We start from the raw sequence: 25308 nt of genomic DNA on the forward strand, positions 1-25308 counted from the left end.
GTTCCACAAAATGAGATCTACAATCCCTGTAATGATCAGCATGCACACTGTGATATTTCAGGGTTACCTTCCTGCTCTGACCTTTGAGCCTCACAAAAACATTATGTCCTAAACATAAAAGACCCTCTCTGGTGAAACATTTGGTGTAGCACTGGGGAAGGGATCTGAAAGAGAAAATGGGCTATGCCCCCCACACACACACACACGAAAAAATGTTTTGCTTAATGATCTCTGTATGAGCCTCTTGGATCTCAGCACTTTTTTTTTTTTTTTTTTTGCACCAACTAGGCATATTAAAGAATCCAAAGATATAGCCATGGCAGTCTGTAGAATCAGTATGTAGAGAGCTCTTGAGACTAACTGAAAGAAAGAGACTGGCAGCATGAACTTTGTAGACTTACGAGTAAGTCTACAAAAGCTCATGCTGCCAACTTCTTTCAGTTAGTCCTAAAGGTGCTACAAGATATCTCTACACACTAGTCATATTAAAATGTAGCAAGCTTCCAAAAGGTTAGGCTCTTCCTCGGGCATAAATGTTCAAAGGGTGGAAAAAAGTAATTAGTGTAATGCCTTAATCACTTATATAATCTCACTTTAAACATTCTCCCAGCTATGTAGGGAGCCATGTGTCCATCGACAGTTCCTGTGCAACTGGGAGGGGAGAGCTTTTAAGTAACTAAGCAATCTATGAAAGCTAGCATGGCATAGTGATTTGAGCATTGGACTGCAACTTTGGAGACCAGGGTTCGATTCCCAGCTTGGCCATGAAACCTACTGTCTGACCTTGGGCAAGTCACAAGCTCTCAGTCTCAGGGGAAGGCAATGACAAACCTCCTGTGGGCAAATCTTGCCATGAAAACCCCATGATAGCTTTACCTTCGGGTCACCATATGGAAAAAATGGCATGATGACACACAACAACAAGAAGAGGGGACTAATCACAGGAGCTTCTTCCCTGCACAGTGTAGCTTCTTATGGGAAGAAAGATAAAGGTCAACTCTTCCATTAGGAAGAATGAGGCAACATCCTCAGGTGCTCAATTATGGGGGGATGGGGTAACAGTGGAAGCTCTCACATGGTTCTCCTGGACTCCCTGGACTTTCTCTTCTCCTGGAAGAGATACCCAGTAAACCATGCAGTTTATCGACCAATCCACAAGCTTCCTGCTTTCCTTAGGCATGGGAAAGATTCCCAGATGTGGCTCCCACAAACCTGGGAAATTATCTAAGTGGCATCTTGTCCTCTAGATGTCAGTAGGATACACCAGAGTAGGGTTGTCATATCCTGGCTGCCACCGGGATTTTCTCGGTTTTGGCGGCACCATCCCCCTCCCGTCATGGGTGCCGCCAAAAACCAGGACAACCCTGGTTGCAGCTGGGGCCTCGCTGCCCTCCTCCTCCACCACCACGCATGGCCGCGCGGAGGAGGCGGAGGAAGAGGAGGGCAGCGAGGCCTGGGGCGGAGGAGGGGAAGGTGGAGGCAGCGCCACCCACCACCACCCTCCCCGCCTCCCCGCGGCCCCTCCCTCCTTCTTGGAGGCCAGACGCGATTGCAGCGGGCCCCCGTGCACCTTCCTGGCCTTTAAGGAGGCCTGGGCCTCCTTAAAGGCCAGGGAAGAGGGAGGAGGCCGGCCGTGATCGCGGCGATCACGGCCTGCCCCCGCGCGCCTTCCTGGCTTCTAAGGAGGCCTGGATCTCCTCAGAGACCAGGAAGGAGGGACACTTTTTGTAGGACACTTTTTTATTAAATGGAGGACGCCCCGCGCCCCTTCCTGTCCTCTAAGGAGGCCTCGGACACCTAGGGGTGTCCTCCATTTTAAAAAAGTGTCCTACATTTGAAAATGTTGTCTTACATTTGTCCCGGTTTGGCGGTCCTGACGTATGGCAACCTTACACCAGAGTCAACAGAGTAAACAAGGAAATAGAGCAAAAGCTGTGCAAATTAACATGTCAAGTTAGTTTAGAAAAAAACCTGCTAATAATCTTTGTTTATTTGACACTTCCTCTTTCAGTATCCTCCCACTTGCTTTATGACTGTTTTTCTTCAGGCAGCCATGCTCTTTAGCCACTGCGCCTGATTAACAATTATCAGGATTTCTCATCTATGAAATACAGTGCTTCTATTCCTAATCTGACTAAGATGATACCACAACTGATCTGAGGGAAGCCAAAGTCATTATACTAAATGGATTCATTATTTTTATATTCTCCTTTTACTTTTTTTTTTTTTTTTTGGGGGGGGGGGAGAAGGGCACATCTCTCAATAGAAAGGGAAAAATTAAATCAAGGTATTTTCTGGGGATATCTGTTTTTAAATCTCAACAAGCACCCACTGGTCTAATTAGTGCAGATCACTCAGGTAAAATAAGCTTTGTGGCTCAAGTAATTTACCTGTTGGTATGTCATCATATATAATAATGGTGCAAAAGTGAAGCTGTTCTTAGTTTTACACAATTCTTTTTGAATCACCCTGTATAGAGCTATATGGCACCAGTCTATGTAAGAATGTGAAGGAAGAAGAGAAGGAGGAGATAGGAATAGCAAGTGTCAGCAGAAAAATGTGACCTTGGACACAGGAATTAATTGTTTAAAAAACTTTATATGCTTAAAGGTGGATCTACACTGTTCAGAATACCCCCAAATCTGCCCTGAATCCCCCCACCCCCATTACCTGGGCACGTTGTGCATCACACGTGCATCTCACTGTGCTGCCCATTGTGAGCATGAGAAGCTCCCCTCTGAGGTCAAAAACAGAGCACCTAGCATTGATCACATGGCTGGGTGCCTTGCTGTGACCTCAGAGGGAGTGATTCACACCACCCACAGTGGTGGTGAACAGCACAGTCGAATGTGTTTTAAACAGCCACCTTATGTTGCTCCAGCATGCTATAGATTTTCTGGGAAGATGCAGAGCAAATGGTGAGTTTTTAAAAAGTAGATTAAGGCCTGGGGTTTGTTGTGGAACTGCCCTTCCCATGTGTAGACAGTCCACTATCAATACATATCTTTGTCCCTGTATCGTAAAGAAAGAGTAGCATGAGGGTAGGGAAGACTGGTTTAAATGGCCCATGTAGACATGCCCTTAGTCTCCAAAGATATGCTTGCAACATCTACTGGGTGTTGAATGGAAGGATTGTTAAATAAAACTTTTCAGTAATAGTTCGGGTAGAATTTTGGGGTCCTGAATGTAGCTTTTTACACAATGTCTTTCTAAGTTGCAGAATAAAATAAGGGGGGAAATTATGGGCATTTGCTTACTTTGCAGGATTTTGGTTGCAGAGTCCAGATTTTCTTGCTGCAGAATTTGAATTGTCTGGGAGCAACTTTTAGGAAGATGTTTTAACAGCGGTGGATGATGGCTTCCATATCAGTGGGACAGCATAATTTGCTCCAGGTTTAAGTTTGAATTTTAAATAAATTATTTTGGATATAGAGTTCAGCACCTTGGATGCTTCCTTTAAAGCAGTGGTTTGGGTAGTTCCCAAACTTTGCTTCCCCAGATATTTTGGACTTCAGCTCCCAGAATTTCCAATTGTTGACTAAACTGGGTAGGGCTTCTAGGAGCTGAAGTACAAAACATCTAGAGAACCAAAGCATGAGAAACACTGCTTTAAAGTTTGGACTAAATCCCTGAGCAGATCACACCCTCCCCCCCACTGACTAGAAAGTCAATGCAAAAGTGTTTTAAGAAAGTAATGCACATAACTCTGTATATATTTTCTCCTTTATTTAAGACAAGTAAGATGCATATAGATGTGCATTCCTTCCCTACATTTTAAGATCAGTACACTACTCTGAAACATTTATGCTTAAAATCATAATGTATTATAAGACAAGGCTAAAAGAAAACATCTAAATAGAGACAGGTATAGCATATAAAGCATAATAAATGCTATAAACAACATAACTGCTGCCTTATTTTGAATTCTCTGAAGTGTCCAATAATTCTTCAAAGGTATCCCCATACATCAATCCAGCCTCGATTTAAAAGGCATATTTTTAAAAGGCCAGAAACTAACTTCCATAGGAAAGTAGGCAACTGGCATATTCAGTGAGCAAAACACTCCTACCCTACCATTGTTATAACCACATCATCCAGATTAGAGCTTGGAGGAAACAGGTTGCAAAGCCATGCGCTATCTGGAACTTGTTCCTTTTTAACAATAATGGCTGCCACTGTGGCTGTTCCCCAGTCCCCAATTAACAAAGCCCCTGGATGTTCTTTCTTCAAGAAATGAGAATAGGAAGATTGTGTGTTATTTGTTTGCCCACTCTGCCAACTGGCCTTTATTTCATCGTTAAAATATCTTCATTTAATGTCTTCTGGGAAAATTCACAGTGGATTTAATTAGTAACAATGGACCAAGTTACTCTCTCATTGCCAGCATGGGGCAGGCTGGGATGGTAATAAGGAACTCAGCACATTCCTTCTTCCCAGTAATGTTTCAAGCGCTGGTTTAGACACAAGGCTCAGGCCAAGTGCACCTAGCAAAACTGGATACTGCAAAATGTCATTGCATCTGTTACATTGCATCTGATGATAAAGCAGACGTGGCAATTATGTGGCCCTCCAGATGTTGGACTGCAGCTTCCAACAGTCCTCATCATTATGTTTGCTTAATAGGGCTGCTGGCAGGTGCAGTACAACCACATCTGGGAAGCCACACCATGTAGTAAAAAGTGTCCAAATGTGAACATAGCCCCACATCTTTGTCTACGTTTCTTCTTTTTGTAGAAACTTTGCTATGAGAAGATGTGTACAGATACACCCTACTTAATGTGAGAATATGTTGCTGAATCCCCATATTCAGGACACTGTGGCCTAAATCTTAGTACCAATTACAACAGACACGCTGAAGCAAAGATAACTTGGTAAACTGACACTTAAGTAAGTAGAGTTTCTAGTCCAAGACTGAGACTTCAAGGCTAAAACCGGAGACCTGGGAGGCCACTGGTGATTTCATGAAGCATGAAACAGCATAATAAGTATGATAAGCATCAGCAACAGTTACAGAAAGAATGGTACATGAAGTGAGAGCATTCATATATATGGATTCCTTCCCTATATATATAGGGATTCCTTCCCCTTGTCTTAAGGACTGGAGGAGAGGGACTAGGCCCTGAGATCTCAACTCCCTATATGTAATTTGAATGTTTAAAATCATGGAATCATAGAATCGAAGAGTTGGAAAAGACCACAAGGGCCATCCAGTCCAACCCCCTGCCATGGGAGGAACTCTCAATCAAAGCATCCCCGACAGATGGCCATCCAGCCTCTGCTTAAAAACCTCCAAAGGAGAAGATTCCACCACACTCTGAGGGAGTGTGTTCCACTGTCGAACAGCCCTTACTGTGAGGAAATTCCTCCTAATGTTGAGCTAGAATCTCTTTTCCTGTAGCTTGCAGCAGAAACCAAGCTTGTTCCCTCCTCAATATGACATCCCTTCAAATATTTAAACAGGGCTATCATATCACCTCTTAACCTTTTCTTCTCCAGGCTAAACATCCCTAGCTCCCTAAGTACTTCCTCATAGGACATGGTATCCAGACCATTCACCATTTTAGTTGCCCACCTTTGGACACGCTCCAGTTTCTCAATGTTCTTTTTGAATTGTGGTGCCCAGAACTGGACACAATATTCCAGGTAGGGCCTGACCAGAGCAGAATAGAGTGGCACTATGACGTCCCTTGATCTAGACACTATACTTTTATTGATGTAGCCTAAAATTGCATTGGCCTTTTTAGCTGCTGCATCACACTGCGGACTCATGTTCAACTTGTGGTCTAATTGGACTCCTAGATCTCTTTCACATGTAGTCTCGTTCAGCCAGGTGTCCCCCATGTTATATCTGTGCATTTCATTTTTCCGCCCTAAGTGCAGTATATTACATTTCTCCATGTTGAATTTTATTTTGTCAACCCAGCTTTCTAGTCTATTCAGGTCATTTTGAATTTTGATCCTGTCCTCTGGGATATTAGCTATTCCTCCTAATTTGGTGTCATCTGCAAATTTGATGAGTATGCCCCCAACTCTGTCATCCAAGTCATTGATAAAGATGTTGAATAACACTGGCCCCAGGACAGAGCTATGTGGGACCCCACTGGACACTTCTTTCCAGGATGAAAAGGTGCCATTGTTGAGCACCCTTTGGATTCGGCCAGTCAACCAATTACAAATCCATATAACAATTTCCTTATCTAGCCCACATTTTACAAGCTTGTTTGCAAGAATGTGATGGGAAACGTTGTCAAAGGCCTTACTGAAATCACAATATACTATATCCACAGCATTCCCTTCATCTACCAAGCTAGTAATTTTATCAAAGAAAGAGATCAGATTTGTCTGGCATGACTTGTTTCTCTGAAACTCATGTTGACTCTTTGTGATTATGGAATTGCCTTCTAAATGTTCACAGACTTTCTGCTTAATGATCTGCTCTAGAATCTTTCCTGGTATTGATGTCAGACTAACTGGACGATAATTGTTTGGATCCTCTTTTTCCCCCTTTTTGAAGATGGGGACAACGTTTGCCCTCCTCCATTCTGCTGGGACTTCTCCTGTTCTCCAGGAGTTCTCAAAGATTATTGCCAATGGCTCTGATATTACATTTGCCGGCTCTTTTAATACCCTTGGATGTAGTTCATCTAGTCCTGGAGACTTATATTCATTTAGATCAGGGGTCGGCAACCTCCGGCCCGTGGGCCAGATGCGGCCCGCGGAGGCCTTTAAGCCGGCCCCTGGCTCCTCCTGCTGCCGCCGCCGCCGCCGCCACCACCAGTTGCGGCTTTTGCCCGCTATGGGCGCTGCCATTTGGGGGGGGAAATGGCGGTGAAATCTCGCGCGATCTTCCCAGATGTCGCGCGAGATTTCGCCGCCATTTTTTGCCCAAAATGGCGGTGCCCATGGCTCTGACGGCGGCAGCGGGCCTCTGGGAGGCCCGTTGCCTTCGCTGGGGTCCTCCAGGAGGGCGGCAGCGGGCCCCTGGGAGGCCAGTTGCCGTCACTGGGGCCCTCCAGGAGGGCTCCGACGGTGGCAGCGGGCCCCTGGGAGGCCAGTTGCCGTCGCTGGGGCCCTCCAGGAGGGCTCCAACGGCGGCAGCGGACCCCTGGGAGGCCAGTTGCCGTCGCTGGGGCCCTCCAGGAGGGCTCCTGCGACTGCAGTGGGCCTCCCAGAGGCCCGTTGCCTTTGCTGGGGTCCTCCAGGAGGGCTCCGACGGCGGCTGCGGGCCCCTGGGAGGCCCGTTGCCTTCGCTGGGGCCTCCAGGAGGGCTCCGACGGCGGGAGTGGGCCCCTGGGAGGCCAGTTGCCGTCGCAGGGGCTCTCCAGGAGGGCTCCTGCAAAGGCAGCGGGCCTCCCAGAGGCCCGTTGCCTTCGCTGGGGCCCTCCAGGAGGGCTCCGGCAGTGGCAACGGGCCCTTGGGAGGCCAGTTGCCGTCACTGGGGCCCTCCAGGAGGGCTCCGACGGTGGCAGCGGGCCCCTGGGAGGCCAGTTGCCGTCGCTGGGGCCCTCCAGGAGGGCTCCAACGGCGGCAGCGGACCCCTGGGAGGCCAGTTGCCGTCGCTGGGGCCCTCCAGGAGGGCTCCTGCGACTGCAGTGGGCCTCCCAGAGGCCCGTTGCCTTTGCTGGGGTCCTCCAGGAGGGCTCCGACGGCGGCTGCGGGCCCCTGGGAGGCCCGTTGCCTTCGCTGGGGCCTCCAGGAGGGCTCCGACGGCGGCAGTGGGCCCCTGGGAGGCCAGTTGCCGTCGCAGGGGCTCTCCAGGAGGGCTCCGGCAGTGGCAACGGGCCCTTGGGAGGCCTGTTGCCGTCACTGGGGCCCTCCAGGAGGGCTCCGACGGTGGCAGAGGGCCCCTGGGAGGCCAGTTGCCATTGCTGGGGCCCTCCTGGAGGGCTCCTGCGGCGGCAGCGGGCCTCTGGCGTCAGGGGCTGGCAAAGATGGGGAGGCCTCCAGCGCTGGCGGTCCCCGCCGGCTCTTTCCCGGCCTCTGACGGGGTCTGGGGCCCCTTGAGGGGCCAGCAAAGAGGAGGTGTCCTGGCCCCTGGGGGTGGAAGCTCCGCCCCGGGGGTGGAAGCTCCACCCCCAGAGGTGGGAACTCTGCCCCAGGGTGGGAACTCCACCCCCGGAGGGTGGAGGCTCCACCCCAGCACGTGGCCCCTCCCCCGGGGGTGGAAGCTCCACCCCCCCGGCTTCGGCCCCCCAGTTGTCTGAGGGACAGCAACCCGGCCCCCGGCTCAAAAAGGTTGCCTACCCCTGATTTAGATTAACCAGTTATTCCTGTACTCTCTCTTTATTTATTTTGTGCTGAAATTCCTCTATTCTGATTATCCTCAGGTTGAGCACCCTTTGCCTTTTCTAAGAAGACTGAAGCAAAGAAGGTGTTGAGTAATTCTGCCTTTTCTCTGTCTTCTGTTAGCATTTTGCCATCGTCTCCGTGCAGTGGCCCTACCATTTCCTTCTTCTTCCTTTTGCTGAGGACATATCCAAAAAACCCCTTTTTGTTGTTCTTAACCTCTCTAGCAAGCCTGAGTTCATTCTGTGCTTTTGCTTTTCTGACTTTATTCCTACAGATGCCCGCTATTTCTTTGAATTCCTTTTTCGTGATTTCCCCCTTTTTCCATTTCTTATACATGTTCCGTTTCAAACTTCACTCAGTTGAAAGTTCCTTAGTCATCCATCCTGGTTTCTTGTGACACCTCCCGTTTTTCTTTCTATCTGGAACTGTTTTAAATTGTGCCTTCAGTATCTCCCTTTTGAGAAACTCTCATCCATCCTGAATGCCCTTCTCTTATAGTATTCCTGACCATGGGATCACCCCCAGTATTTCTCTAAGTTTACTGAAATCAGTTCTCCTAAAGTCTAGAATGTGTGTCTGACTATGCCTGGCTTCTCCTTTCCATTGTATAACAAACTCCAGGAGAACATGGTCACTTCCACCTAATGATCCCACCACTTGCACTCCATAAACCAAGTCATCCTTGTTGGGTAGTATCAGATCTAAAATAGGTGACCCACTTGTTGCCTCTTCCACCTTTTTGGACCATGAAATAGTCTTCCAGGCAAGTGAGGAATTTGCTAGACCTTGAGGATTTGGCCGAGTTTGAATTCCAGCAAATATCAGGATAGTTGAAGTAACCCATCACTACTACATCTCTCCTTTCTGAGTGTATGGCCATCTGTTGTAGAAAGGCATCATCCAATTAGCTTTATTCTGCAGGTTTGATTCTAGTTGGAACTAACAATAGGCTTCAGGCCCATAGGTGGAGAAATCAGATGTAGTCTTACTTTATGTAGGGAGCAAACAGATCAGAACCAGTTGCTCACTTGACCCCAGCGTTTGCACTGCAAAAATGACAAAGTTCTATGTGGTCCCACCAAATTTATGTTTATGCCTAGGAATCATTTTAGCCATTTTCACAATAATTGGACCTTTCTCACCCTCACTTTAGACACTGAAGATTTACTTCTTAGTTAATGTGGATGGGCTTGCACTGTTAATTCTTTACAACTTCGTGATTTTATGATCCAGCACGGTATAGTGATGTGAATGTTGGGAACTTATTGAATGGACAAAAAACCTGATTGCACCCCAATGGGATGCAGCCAGATTGCAGGATGCAGGCAGGAATTATCACACATAATTCACTGCCGATTCCACTGGGCGATTGTATCCCGGCTACATCCCAGTACACTGTGGAGGCTGGTTTTCAAAGGAGCTTATCATATGGACAAAATAACCGACTGCACCCCATGTAATTTGCTGCCAATTCCATTGGGTGAGTGCAGCCTGGCTGCATCCCGGGTCCCAGATGCACTTTGGAGACCGCTTTTCAAAGTTGGAAAATTCCCGGCTTTGAAAAGCGACCTCCAACAAAAATGTTGTTCCTGTTTCAATACCTCCCTATAATATTAAATGAGACGGTGTTCAAAAGCTGGACGCGGGACTTAACAAAATTTATATGGGCAGGTCAGAAAGGAAGAATTAAGTGGAATTCGATGATAGATGCAAAAGAAAGAGGTGGTCTGGCATTGCCCAATTTACAAATTTACTATCATTCCTGCTGTATAGATTGGTTAAGGGATTGGGTCCAGTTGAAGGATGAACATTTGTTAAATTTGGAAGGATTTAATGTAATCTTTGGGTGGCACGCATAACTTTGGTATGGGAAGGTGGAACAGAATAAACAGTTCAAAGATCATATTATCAGACATGCATTGTTAAAGGTTTGAGAAAAATACAAGGATAAGATATATACAAAATGCCAGTTTGGGTTTCCCCTCATGAGGCCTTCCTAAAGAGAGGTAAAATCGAATCAAAGGGCTGGCTGGGGTATCAGGAGATTTTGAAAACAGAGTGGGGGAAACTGAAATGAAATGAAAATCCAAGAGGAATTATATGATGAAGGGGTTAGATTAAATTGGTTTACTTACTATCAACTAAAATAATGCAATTCAAGAGATATTAAGGAAAAGAAATTAACTTCAGACAAAAATGAATTGGATGATATATTGATGAGCAAAAACAAAGGAACAATTTCGAAACGCTATAAATACTGTCTTAGATTACAGTTGGAAACTGAAATAATCAAAACAAATATGTTGGAAAGGGCCAAAAATGTGGGACATAACATACTGTTGGAAAAATGGGAGAGAGCCTGGGGGAAAGAACTAAAGTTCACACTTTGTATTAATATGAAAGAAAACATCATAAAAATGCTATACAGGTGGCATCTCCCCCCTTCCAGATTAGCTAAAATATATAAGAAAGGAGAGGGTAAATGCTGGAGATGCCAAAAACAAATTGGTTCATACTATCATATATGGTGGACATGTACAAAGATAAGAGGATATTGGAAAGAGGTACACAAGATTATTGAAGATATATATAAAATCAAAATAAAATTTGAACCAGAATCATGCCTACTAAATATGTTAGATGAATAAACAGATAGGAAATTTCTGAAGCCAATATTATACTTATTAACAATGGCTAGAATAACAATTGCTAAGAACTGGAAGGGGGAAAATGCACCTGAGATAGATTCCTGGCTAACCAAGGCTCTAGATGTCATTGAGATAGACAAACTAACAACCTACATTAGAGGTAACGATACAAATCAAGAACAATTATGGGATCCACTGATAAGATACTGTTCAGAAAGATGGAAATGTAGTTCATGGAAATAAAAATTATTCATACCCGCTCTTTAACTTATGTTAAGCTGTTTATATAAATGAGACGGAGGTAGATACGAGAGCTATATATATTTTCTATATTTCTATTTTGGTGAAATGTAAGCATAAAGAGAATGGTGGATTTATTAAGTTATAGTAATATATAGTGCCTGATGGTAGATATAAGCTCGACAGGAAAGAGTGAGATGTGGGAAATGGGATGAAAATAGAAGAGGAATAATGGACATTGCTATAAGCATGATTTCTGTTAATTCTGTATGTAAATATGTATAAAGGGGACAGGGAGGGATACAAGGAAGGATTGACAATATGTATGGTTATATAAGAACAATTTAGAATGAATTATTTGTATTTTTTACTAATATTAAAAAAAAGAAAAAAAGAAAAGTGACCTCCGAAGCATGCCTGGAACCAGAGATGCAGCCAGGCTGCACTCGCCCTACAGGGTGGGTGGCGAATTACATGCATTAATTCCTGCCTGCATCCCATTGGGATGCAGTCAGGTTTTTTGTCCATGTGATAAGCTGCATAGTCGGAAAGCTCCTTGCCTTGAAATGCGGTCTCCAACCCATGCCTGGGACCCAGAATGCAGCCAGGCTGCACTTGCCCAGAGGAAACAGTAGCAAATTACATGCAATAAATCCCACATGCATCCTGCAACCAAGCTGCATCCCACTGGGGTGCAGTTAGGATTTTTGTCCATGCGATAAGCTCCATAGACTATGATTCTGGAAACCAGGACTCAAATCTCTGCTTGGCCGTGGAAATTCATTGGTGAACCATGGACAGCTCACATTCTCTGAGCTTCAGAGGAAGGCAAGGGCAAACCTCCTCTGAACAAATTTTGCTCCCCAAAATGGTTGATTAGGGTCATCATGAATCAGAAAATACAGGTTGAGTATCCCTTTAACAACTATGTTTCCAGATAATACTTTGATTCCTTTTGTTTTTGTTTCTGTTTATGCTCTCTACTGGGAGTTGTGTCCCCCAGCGTAAAAAGGAGAACATCTAAAGAATGAATCCATTTAGTACAGGTTGAGTCTCAGAAATGCTTGGAACAAGAAGTGTTTTGGATTTTGGAATATTTGCAAGTATGTAATCAGATATTGTGGAGATGAGACCCCCCAAGTCTAAACATGAAATTCATCTATTTTTTTGTATACACCTTATACACATAGCCTGATAGTCATTTTATACTTAATATTTTAATACTTTTGTTCATGATTTATTTATTATTATTATTTTTGTACAATGAACCATCAGAAAGCAAAGCTATCACTATCTCAGCCACCCATGTGATCAATTTTGGAGTATTTCAGATTTCAGAATTCTGGATATGGGATACTCAGCCTGTACTTGAAGGCAGACAACAACAAACAACAAGAGCTATCAAAGGTTACAATACAGTACATGGCAGTATGGAATCCTCTAAAAGTTCATTCAAAGACAGCTGCTTTGCATGTATGCACAAAATGGTGTGCCAGTCCTTCCATTTATTTCAAAATAATTTGAACCAAATACTAGTTGTCAGCATGTTGTGTGGGATCATCAAGTAGACAGCTTCATAACTGCACTGCTGTGTGCCTTCAAATAATGTCTGACTTATGGTGACCCTAAGGTGAAGCTATCACAGAGTTTTCTTGGCAAGATTTGTTCAGAGGGGAGTTGCCTTTACTTTCCTCTGAGGCTGAGAGAGTGTGACTGAGGCTGAGAGAGTCAGTTTCCATGGGTGAGCAGGAATTCAAACTCTGGTCTCCAGAATCCTAGTCTAATGCTCAAACCACAACACTGCACTGTACAACAGAAAGGAAGAATTATCCTTGGTGCTAGGAAATATAGATAGAGTGGAATAGAGATGAAGATGAAATAAAGAGAGAGAGAGAGAGAGAGGTACACACACACTCACATGAATAAATAAATAGATCCCCCTTCAAATAAAGCCTTTGTAGGTAATGGAAGCTGCATCATGTTGCAATGGTCGCCATGGTTTTTATTGACTAATTGGCTTTGTGGGGGAAGAAAATCCATACTAGTTGTGATCACATGAATATTCTTCTGCACAAGGCTAGCAAAGTGCAAATGTTCAAAGAATTAGCAGATAGAAATATGCCAAAATGCAGCCCTTTCTAACCTCTCAACCTTTCTGTTCTCATCTATTAGGCAAGTGAAGTAAAGTTCATTAAAATCTCAGGTATAAAATGCCAACATGAAGGAAAAGTCATTATGAAAATGACTGTTCTTCAAAACATAAAGAAAAACAATCTTTACATTTAAAAAGAGAAAAGGCTAAAGCTATATTTCTTATACTGTGAAAATATTACAATTCCATTTTCAATATGCAAAGAAAAATAATAATAAATATTTACATTTATATGTTCCATATTACAAAATTAAAAAGTTAATGGCACTGGTCTTTGCCATTTGCACAGGGGTTTTTCCTCCCCTGGCATGAAGGATGTGGTAATCACATTTTTCTGGCTAGTTACCATCTACCAAGTCTCTCCAAGATAAGCAAGCCATCCACAAATCTATAGAATACACTTATTGATGGTTGTATCTGCTGGTACATTGTTTGCTAATTTAGCCCTTGGTGACTTTCAGCTTAAAATACCAGGGCGCCAGCAGACAGCCCTTTTTGGGCGGTCTGCACCGGGCCTTAGTTACTTTTATGGTTACAGTGGCATAGATTCACTGATTGGTAGAGGGAGAATATCATATGCTTCAATTGCTACCATCAGAAGTAGAAGGCATGCTTTGCCTTCTACTGCTGAATTAAAAACATTTAACGGTAAAATCCTAGATGACCTCTTTTCACTTAGTAGCATCATAATTATGTGTCACGTAGTGGATTCTGGCCAGATATCCCCCCCAAACCCACTTAACAGTAAGCAGCTGCTGGGAACTATGAGGGTCCACCCCCCTGTCAATTGAGAAGCAGTTGCCTGGAGTTTCCACCCACTCACACGAGCAATCTCTGGCTCAACAAACAGAAAAGGGACCCCTGTTCTAAATCCCCCTTGCACTGGAGATCTCTCACATCTGGGGGGCTGGAAATGTCAGGCACCTACTTCTCAATTGATAGAGGAATGGATCCCAATTGATCTCAGCATCTGCTTACTGGTAAGTGGGTTTTGGAGGACTGTCACAGTCCCTGTGAAGTTCTTAAACTAGGGGCTGCATAGGGATCAGCAGTTATGAATGCATAACTGTAGATTATATATTCAAAACTGCCCAACAGAGTTCTGGCCATTGATTTAAAAAAATAACTAAGGCGCATTCCAGATGCGCCAATAGTATGTGATCGGCACATACTAGGGTTATGAAAGGGTGTCCTTTCCGGATGCCCTAGCCCTAGTATGTGCCGAGCACATACAAAATGATGGTGCCCATTCTACATGGGTGCCGCCATTTTGATGTAGCAGACGCTTAGCATCCGCACGTCGCGGCGTGGAAATGATGCCGCAAGTGCACCATTGGTGCTTTTTGCGGCTTCTTTTTGCTGCGCTGGGGAATTGCACAGTTTGTCTACTGCGGTTCCCTGCCGCAGCAATCACGGGCACCGGCAGAGTGCCCTTTTTGGGCGCTCTGTAAAGCACCTAAGATTACTATTTATGAGAAATGAAACTGTATCTGTATAGTATTGTACTTGTTAAAATTGTAAAGCTGAAATATGATTCCTGTGCTGGATGATTCAGCTGGTAGTCTGGTCAGGTTGTGTACCAGAATTGGGGGGGAGGCATCTAGTTACCTTTGCCTTTGGCACCACAATGTCTTGGCTTGGACTGGAATGCACCTATGAGTGTAACATTTCTTTCCATTCCTTTCATGACAACATTTCATATTTCTTTTGATTAAAAAGTTCAGTTTCTTCCTTCCTTTATTGACAAAGAATTCAGGCAGTTCAGACAGAGGAGCCCTTATGTGTAAGGATGCAGAATGATAACACCACAAATAACAGCATCACAAGTCTTATGCAAAGGAGTCACAGCTCAGCACTTCTGTTCTTGAGGAGAGTGCCCTTGGGCTTTTTTCAGATGAAGGGCTTCTAGCATTAACAGGTTGTGCAGACCGCTCCTAAGGGAAGGACTGTAGCCACCTCCAGCTGCACAGGATCAGGGCCATGGCAACAGCTCGCCATGGCCCTGATCTGGCCTTTCCAGGTTGCAAAAAGGAGCCACAAATAGCAGCTCTTTTTTGCCCCTGGAAAGAGCGTGATAGCCACGGTACCACAGCTGTAAGGTGCTCCTTTGGCACTGTGTCATGTGGACATAGCACCAGAGGAGTGCCGTTATACCACACACCATGTGGAGTGGCATGCAGAGTCAAACTGCTAGGGGGGCGGAGTCATGGTGTGCATCATATGGACACCACATCCCGACTACACCCCTTAATGGCTAGTTTGCTCAGCCCCTAAGTCATTCAGTATAATCCACAATTTGAATTGCAATGGACATTTGACATAGGTCTGTTGTTCTGGTGTGGATATTGTCTGTATGTTCTGTTCACATTAGTGAGGCAGGACAGAAGTGGTGAGGAGGGAATGACAGCTCTTTCTCCTAGAATCATAGAATCATGGAGTTGGAAGAGACCACAAGAGCCATCCAGTCCAACCCCCTGCCATGCAGGAAATCACAATCAAAGCATCCCTGACAGATGGCTATCCAGCCTCTGTTTAAAGACGTCCAAGAAAGGAAAAGCACTATGATTCCACTTGAACTACCATGGAAACATCCTATGGAATCTTGGGATTTACAATTCAGAGGCAGATATTTTTTTTGATCCAAAGCACGCTACAGTCTCATCGAACTACAAACTCCAGGATTCCATAGTATGCTGTCATGGTTGTTAAACTAGATTTATAGGGCTCCATTTGGCAGCATAAAAAGGACCCTTATTTTAAAACAAACACAAGACTGCTTGCTTTTGCTGCTGCTCCCCTTTCCTTTCCCCAGTAAAAACCAAGGGGGTGTGGCCAAAAGGCCCAAGCCTCTCAAAAGCAGCAAATCACATTACAGGTACCTTCCCAAAGCACATCAAAGGTGCTATATTTTCTCTGCATCATTAACTCATAACAAGTTTAAAGAGAAAATCCACTTTTTTTCTCATTGAAATGAGTAAGCGATGCAACAGAACCGACTTAATTGCAGCCTGCAAATGAGCAGAGCAGAATGACATTTGTGAAGGCTGCATGTGAAACCACCTGCCTAGGCAAGTGGTGCCACCACAAAAGCTTCATGTGAAATTGCTCCTCTTCTGAAATCTGAGGGTACGTTCTGAAGGTTTCCAAGCTGATACCATTGCACAAAGCAGCCAAAAACCCAAATAATTGAAACTCCAGTTCACTCCTCAAAAGAATATTGTTTGTTAAGATTTTTTTCTCCGTAAATGTAATGAATTTGTACACTCTGTTCTGAACTCAGCAACTAAGCTTTTGAAGAGTCTGAAATTTATCAGGCACAGGATAGTTGTGCCGGTTTGAACAAAACTGGAAATCCTTCACTTGTACTTACATTTGATCTCATGCTTGTTTCAAGGTCATTTTTGCATTGGACACAGTACATTTAACTGGGTGTAAATGGACTCTACTCATCTTTGCATCAGTGGCCTTTTTTAATGGCCTATCTTTTAATGTTTATTACTTATTTCCTAAAGTCATACCATCACCTTCCTTTCCCATTTGATCATTTGGCTTTCTTTGGGGGGCATACCTTTTCACCTTGAAATCCCTTTCTAAGGAATCACATTATCCTAACAAACTGTTGTGACTGTATAAAAATCTATATTTCAACCTCATAAAAACAGATGGAATTGTAGAACTCAGAAAAGATGTCAGTAAATGAACTCTAGTCTATCCTTTCCCAGCTTGAACCCTTCCAGATGCTTACACCTGTGTTTGCATATGCAGTTGTGGACTAGTCAAGAGGTGAGTGAACATAGGCTGCATCTGCACTACAGAAATAATCCAGATTGGCACCATTCTCACTGCCATGGCTCAATGCTATGGAATTCTGAGAACTGCAGTTTTATGAAACATTTAGCCTTCTCTGTCAGAGAGCTCTGGTGCCACAACAAACTCCAAGTCCCAGAATTCCTTAGCACTGAGTCATGGTGTCAAAATGGATTGTCTTTACAGTGTGGATGAAGAAATAATGAACCCAGTCTGGGTTTGTTGTTGTTGTGTGTCTTCAAGTCATTTCTGATTTATGGTAACCCTAAGGCAAACCTATATGGGTTTTTCATGGTAAAATTTGTTCAGAGGAGGTTTGTCATTGCCTTCCCCTGAGGCTAAGAGCATGTGACTTGCCTATGGCCAAGCTGGGTTTGGTCATACGTAAACTTGAGTGCACGCACATCTTTTCTCTCAAGTATTGAACTGCCACTTACAATATTTCCAAACAGCATTTCTGCTATTGTTAGCAGCTGTAAGCCCTCATTCATTTGGTCCTCTTTCTTTTCAGACATATCAGCTGAACCATCCTTTGATCCTTTTGTTAGCCTGAGGTGTTTTGTTTGCTAAACAGGCAAACATATCTGAGATGCAAGTGGAGACAGGCCTAATGGCTGCTAATGTCACAAAAATGCTGATGCCTTCCTAGATATGGAAAAGTAGTACTGTTTCCCTATGAAATTGGTATGCAGTGGCTCATTCATAGGATTCTTTCAGAGATGAAAAGTATCCTCATCCAGTTTTCAGGTATCTCTTGGACCTGTATCAGAAAGCAAGGCAGTAGACAAGCTAAAAGAGATGTGACACTCAATTGTAGATAGATTTCTAAAAATCTGGAGCATTGTGATGTGAACCCTCTTTTTCGAAAGTACCAGATGGTTTCAAATCCTTGTTCACCAGTAGTTTCACTGACTTTTAGAAAATAATTATCTATTCCCTCCATTTCAATTTTAAAATATGTGAATAGTAGCAGTGTACCTCATGTGTAACCACAAAATAGAAGAAATGCTGGGAAGCATTTTCTGGACATTAAAAATATAGTACAAACAACCTGAACACAAATGAAGACTAAAATGCAGTTTAAATTTGAGCTCACATTAAAGATGAGTTGGTCTGTTGAAAAATATATTCTACTGAGATAATCTAACCCAATGACGCTATTTTGACCCTAATAAAAAAGACGATCACTTAGAAATGCTCTCTTATCTAATATCTGACACATCTTTTCAGAATTTCCTTTCTCTTGTATGTTCAATTGTTTGTTACTTATGCGGCCAGTTGCCCTGAAGGCAATGTTTGGAATTTCCTTCACTTTGGAATGTAGGATCATAAGCTCACTGTTTGTCTGCTGCTATGACATTTCTTTTTATGATGTGCTGGAGGGCAAAACAGGAACATTTATGTCATTACACAGTCTATTCTAGTCTGTACCCAGTGAACAGAGCTTGAGAAAGGGTGATTTTTTAGACTACAGCTGTCAGTATCCCCCAGTCCATCTAGCAGTAGAATTCTGGGAGGTGTGATCCAAACACATATGTTTCCAAGCCAAAAGTCTTCAAAAGTTGCTCAGAAGATGGGTATTTGGTATGTGTCACAAATCTGCTCTGAGTACAAGGACAGACACCACTGCCGCCCCATTGCACCCCACCCCACCCCTTGCTACTGTCTTTCTGTGATGGTGAGAATACATGCTCCCAGGAGGCAAGAGACTGTACTAACAGTAGCATTTCTGCTGATAGGGCCTTCGAAATCAGACAGATTTTTACTACGGAGCCAGACTAAATATGCCAAACAAGAGTAGGGTATAACACTGATGGACGATTTCTTCAGAGACAAAGGCAGTGGCCCTTTAGCTAATTCTTGATATATTGTGCAGAAGGAGGGACTGGTAAACAATTCCCAAATGTCTTTTACTTTGAAATCCATAGGATAAGAAAATTCAAAAGAAAGCAAGAGAAAGTGCTGGGCCAGGCTCATGGAGAACTCTCATTTATAGAGTCATCATGAGTCAAATAAAAATTACAGCAGGGACAAACAAAACTCACAATCCTGTTAGAGGCTTGCTCTGGTATCCACCCCCACCCCCCCACCCCACCCCCACCATTTTTCCAGCGTATGTATTGTTTTAAGCATTGCAAAAAGAAATATCCAACATCTCCATGTGTAATGCCTTTCTGTCAAGCTCACAAGGCCACCGGGAGGCTTCCAAGGCATTTCTTCCCTCCTCCTGAACAGTAGTCAACTTCAGGGATGTTCCCAGGCACCATCCAGCTGCCGTTGTGCACACATGGAAGAAGAAACAGGCTTGCCCTTGTTAAAGTAGGGTGGGATTGAAGCAAAGGCTGCTACCTATTCCTCAGATGCAGAAGCGCAGTCAGATGTCACCTGGACTCATCCCACGGCAAGTCAACTGCCCTTGCCTATCAGGGAAAGAAGGATGAGCCTTTGTTCTCAGTTTAGTTTACTCATGCTGGCAGAGACTTCTATTTTGCCAACAACCTTACTGAAAATTGGCCAGAGGAATTGTTCATCACATGGCTTTCAAAGTACCTTAATATTAAACCCATAACTTTTTGTGGAGGACACCCTCTCTGTTGTGTTTCTAGCACTGCACTTTCTACTGCACTTCTGATATTTCATTTTCATGTTAGGTAGTCATAAAGCAGAAATGCCAACTCAAGACATCATGTTGCTTGGAGCACAGGAGAAAACAGCGCCACTCCCATTTCACGCTCTAAAGCTGGATCAACTAACAGCTGGATATTATTGCAGCACTGGTATTATGGTTCACTCTCTTCCACTACAACTGTGTGGAAGGCTAGTTTAGGGGATACAAAGCAGACCATATGCCCCATCCATAGTGTTATACCATCTACCTGTCCAGGTTTCACAAGGTTTCTATGAATGACTCCCAGTGCCTTTTGAGTGCCCAGTACCTGGCTCAGATTCCAAGCTTCCTGTTATGACAACCCTAAGCAACCCTGTCATGGGGTTTTCTGAGCAGGTTTCTTCATGCGGGAGGGGGGTTGCCATTCTCATCTTCTGAGATAACAATGTTTTAAAGATTATTTGCTGAAAAGTAATGATGGTCCAAGGTCACAAGATAAATTTTCTTTGTTTTCTCAGAAGAATGGTTGTTAATAAAATAGTATTATGGTGTTAGAAAAAACTATTAATATGCTAAATAGAATGTAATTTGCAGAATGCACACTTTAGATACCTAGGGCCCCATTCATACTGGTCTAAAAGACCTGGAAGGAACTGGGCTGATCCGGATGCCCCTCCCCCGAATCGCTCCGTTAGCAAGTGCCCACTACAAATTTGAAATCGAATGCATTTTGACCTGCAAATTAGAAATCGAATGCATTCTATGTCTGCTGGCGAGGTGGCTGCTGCCAATTAAGCTATCGTCATGGTGACATTTGCAGGGCATCGGGGAAAGTGTCCTCCCTTTTTAAAGAGCCAGGCACAGGGGTTTCAGCGGCTGAAGCAGGGAGAGAGATGCCTCTCTCTCTCTCTCTTTTTTTATAAACCTGTGGGCTTTTGGGTCAGATCTGCCCCTGTCCCAGGCAAAGGATGGGATTGCCATGCATTTTTTTAATGCTTTTAAAAGCAACATTAGCTTTCCCTTTGCTTCCCTTGCTGTATCTGCTCAAGAAGACAAACCATGCGCATATTTGCTCCAAAAAAATTGTTAAAAATGTAACATTGATTGTTTGCAACATTTGTAGCTTCCCCCTCTGCAGAAGGCAAGGAGATCCAAGGATATAAAGTGCAAGCCCAGCTCCATCTGCCTCTGGAATACAAACATAATGTATTCAATGCGCATATTTGCTCCAAAAAAATTGTTAAAAATGTAACATTGATTGTTTGCAACATTTGTAGCTTCCCCCTCTGCAGAAGGCAAGGAGATCCAAGGATATAAAGTGCAAGCCCAGCTCCATCTGCCTCTGGAATACAAACATAATGTATTCAATGCGCATATTTGCTCAAAAAAATTTGTTTGAATTTGAAAAGGGGGGGGGGGGGGTTGCCTGACATGAGCTCCGTTCGTGACCTGAATTTTTTCCTCCTGCAAGGGAAGGAATGCCCAGCGACAGAGGGCTTTGGGCAGGGGATGCAGGAAAAGAGGCTCCTAAAGAATGCCTTCCCTTGCTCTCTTCTTCCCAGGGCTCTTTCCTCCTCCCCCTCCCCTCCGATGAGGGGAGGAAATGCCTTGCCCTTTGCCCACCCTCTGACCTAAATCCCTCCCTCAATTTGCCTCGATCGTGATCGAGGCCAAGTTCTCATTCCCAGGACCCGGGGTTTTCCAAAAGAAACGGTATTTGCGCCGATTTCAAAAACACCGCGCTAGGGGCCATTTACCACGGAACGGGTGTGCAAGCCCCGGATTCGCTTGTGTGAGATTCGGGGTGAGTATGAACTTCACGTGATTGAATCGGTTTGAAAACCGATTTTTTTTTGTAGTGTGAATGGGCCCTAAATTTGAAAGGCTGGAATATGAGAACTCTACCTACATGGCTCTCTCCAGATCCTTCCCTTTCCCCAGCCACTGATGGCCTACCCTTTGACTGTGGGATGAGCCACTTTCCTTTGCTCATACCATAGCTTACAAGTACCCTGTATCTGCTGCATGGGGCAGCTTCCTAAAACCTCTTCTTATTGTGTGTCTTTGAGTCATTTCTGGTTTATGGTCACCCTAAGGAGAACTTATCCTGGGGTATTCTTAGCAAGATTTGTTTGGAGGGGGGGGGTTGCCTTTACCTTCCTCTCAGGCTAAGAGAGTGTGACTTGCCCAAGGCCACCCAATGGGTTTCCATGGCTGAGTGGGGATTTGAACTCTGGTCTCCAGAGCTGTAGTTCAGCACTCAGATCATTACAGCATGCTGATTTTCCTGCCTACCAGCAGAGTCAACTTTATTCCATAGCCATTATTTTTAACAAGATCCTCATTTCTCCATAGCATTGCAAATGAAACACAAACTGGATAGCCTACAAAAAAAGTTGTTACTCCTTAAACACACACACACACACACACACACACACCAGGGATGTATCTATGCTACTACAGTGTTTTGATGCCATGTTGACAGCCATGAATCCATGTCATGGAATCCTGGGATTCATAGTTTCATGAATTACTTTGAATTGTCTGGCTAGAGAGCTCTAATGTTCTAGTTCACAAAAGCAGACTGTAGTTCTCTAGAAGAAAATGCTAAGTCCATATCTAGAATTTCATAGAGCACGGCAAGACAATTAAAGTGGTAACAAACTGCTGTAACTGTGCATTGTGGATATAGCCTGGGAAATACTTGCACAAGCCATGCAAATGAAGAAAGGAGAGAAATGAACAGGGAGTGTGCTGGCACACAGCTTGTTCCTGGGATCTTGATGTCTGAACCGGGATAATGATGTCTGAATCAAGTCACTATATCTAGTAACTAAAATGCACATGAATGCTGGCTGACTCACTGCCTACCTCCCCAACTGATGGGAGTGGCTCTAGGACTAGGAAAGATTATGATGTCTATTCAGGCAGCTGCAGCTGGAAGAATACAGTACACCTCTAAGGGGAAAAGTGTGTGTCCTTTGTTGGGGATTTTGTTTGCGTCCATGTTGCTTCCAACTTATGGGAACCCTAAGGAGAACCTATCATGGGGTTTTCTTGGCACAGTTTGTTCAGAGGGGGTTTGCCATTGCCTTCCCTTGAGGTTTAGAGAGAGTGACTTGTCCAAGATCATCCAGTGGGTTTCAATGGCTGAGCGAGGAATTGAACTCTGGTCTCCAGAGTCATAGGAGTTTATCAGACAAGGGCAATTGGAAGTATAATCCGATGGCAATCTGAACGCAATCATGGGGTTTAAGGTTATTGTGTGATAACCCATTACACGCAATTTTGGGCAATGGGAAGTCAGTCTGAATGCAATCATGTGGTTTCACTTTATTGCGTGATAGACTGCCACATGAAAATTCGGGCAATGGCATGCTATTTTCAGGCAATGGGGAGCCAGTTCGAATGCAATGTGTATTCACGTAATTGCGCGAAACTAGTGACTTTAAGTGGGGCATTCTGGCCTCACTTTCTTTTCATTCGAATTTAAGAGAAATTCCTCCCATTTGATAAACTCTATAGTCCTGTGCTCAAACTACTACACCATATGGGCTTTAATCTATTGCAATGTCTCTTGTACAAACATGAGTGCAGGGTTTTCAGTGAAGACACAGCCCAAAAACATTTGGCAGAGTAAGGCAGCCACTGTAGAGAATACACTTTGGATTTTGTGAGAAAGCAGCCATTTTCTTATTTTCACACACACACACACACACACACACACACACACATATATTTAACTACTGGAGAAGGGGGGAAAGACACTTGTGAGATATTCTGCCTCAGGTACCAAAGTGACTTGGGTGGCCTTGAACACTATACACACTTTGACTAGGATATGGGGTGGAGTGCTACTTGCTGCAAAACATCTTGGCTGGTCCTAGAGAAAGGGCGGGGGAGGGGGGGAAGAGAAGGAAAAAGCACATTTAATTTTGAAAATCATTTTCCTTCTCAGCAACCTTTACAGTCATTCACAACACTTAACACTTCTAGCTTTAGTAACATCTGTCTTTTCTTTTCTTCTCTCCTTTTTGAAATCCCAGCAGAAAGCTAAAGAAATAAGAGCTTTGGTGATGACAGAGAGAGATTACTCCAGCTGTTGCATCATTTCTTGGATTAGAACAGCCTCTGCTTTAAGGAAGGAATGGAGACAGTGAGAAATGTCTGGGTGAAGAAGGCAACAGAGGAGACACCCTTGACACTGATGCCCTCCAATATACTTTGCTGATGTTAATCTGAAGTCTGCATTATACCCTTCACTATCGGTTTTGTTGTGCACTACACAATTATATTGTTTTAATTGTCATTGCTCGATCTAAAGGAATCCTGGGCTTTGTAGTTTGGTGAGGTACTTACATTTTTCTGCTAGATAGATATAGTACAATATTCTGAACAACTAATTCCAGGATTCCTTCAGATGAAGCTATGTCACTTAAAGTAATACAATATTTTTTCTGATTGCCATGTCAATCCTACCCTCTCACCCTGGTGGCAGCTTCTTTTTTATCCCCATAGAAAATGGAGTGACTTCACCAAGTATGATAGCTAGGGACAACTAAAGTCCTGCTTCCCATGAGTGCCACAAGAAAGAAATCAGTGAGTGTTGCAAGACTTTTTGTTGCACAAGACAAAAGCCAAGATTTGCCACCTCATAGTACAAAAACCAACAGGCATTGCAGTTGCATCTTACTGCAACATTGGGAAAAAGACAGCATCCCTCAGTACACCTCTATATAGCAGGCCAGACTTGGGTGGGGTGGATATAGGACAAGCCTTATGGAAGACATTGCTCAATTGATCAAGAGATGGGAATAGCTAGAGAGATGATGATGATGATGATGATGATGATGATGATGATGATGATGATGATGATTCCATTTATTTATATCCCACCTTCCTTCCAGTACAAGGAATGGTAAATGAGCTGCTCTCCCTGCTCCTCCCATCTGCTTCTTAAGGTAGTTACCTCCCTCTGACAAGGCCACCTCAACAGGACTGTAGGAAGGAAGATAGTAGGCTGTCTGGAATATGTTGCACAGTTCATGAACTATTGAACTGCTCTACACTGGTACAGACAGCCCTGCATATCTGCAGATTTTTTATCCACACATTCAAGCATCAATGGTTTGAAAATAATTTAAAAATATGTAAATTCAAGAAAGCAAATCTTGATTTTGCTATTTTATATAAAGGACACCATTTTACTATACCATTTTTAGTATTAAATGTTTTATTTTATTTAATATTATTATTTATTTTATTTTAGTATTTAATGGAACTTAAGTATCCACGGATTTTGGTATACATAGGGGGTCCTGGAACCAAACCCCACTGGGTACAAAGGGCCCACTGTATAAGGGTCTGCTTGATAACTCTCCTCTTTTAGCACCATCCTCATTCCACTCATTGTGTCTGCCGCCATACATATATAAAGTTTGCCCTAAAATTATTATTCACTAACCATGCTAAAGCTAAAATGTAGCTTCACTTGGAGTGGTTGAAATCCCCTCCCCCCAAAAAAATAACCCAAAAATCTGCTTTTCTTAGAATTAACTACAGTA

The 25308-nt window shown here is 43.8% G+C and overlaps 1 long non-coding RNA gene across 1 annotated transcript in view; it reads left to right on the forward strand.

Annotated features, from left to right (window-relative positions):
* Positions 1–24078, forward strand: part of LOC149310911 (uncharacterized) — a 38056-nt gene extending 13978 nt beyond the window's left edge. The window contains exon 3 of the long non-coding RNA XR_016281738.1: positions 23794–24078. This is a non-coding gene — a long non-coding RNA (uncharacterized LOC149310911). The remainder of the gene's footprint in view (positions 1–23793) is intronic.
* The last annotated feature ends 1230 nt before the right edge of the window (positions 24079–25308 follow it).

Source organism: Sceloporus occidentalis, unplaced genomic scaffold, assembly GCF_023333645.1.
Source record: "Sceloporus occidentalis isolate IW3139 unplaced genomic scaffold, rSceOcc1.0.p SCAF_6, whole genome shotgun sequence".
In the NCBI taxonomy this organism is placed as follows: Eukaryota; Metazoa; Chordata; class Lepidosauria; order Squamata; family Phrynosomatidae; genus Sceloporus; species Sceloporus occidentalis.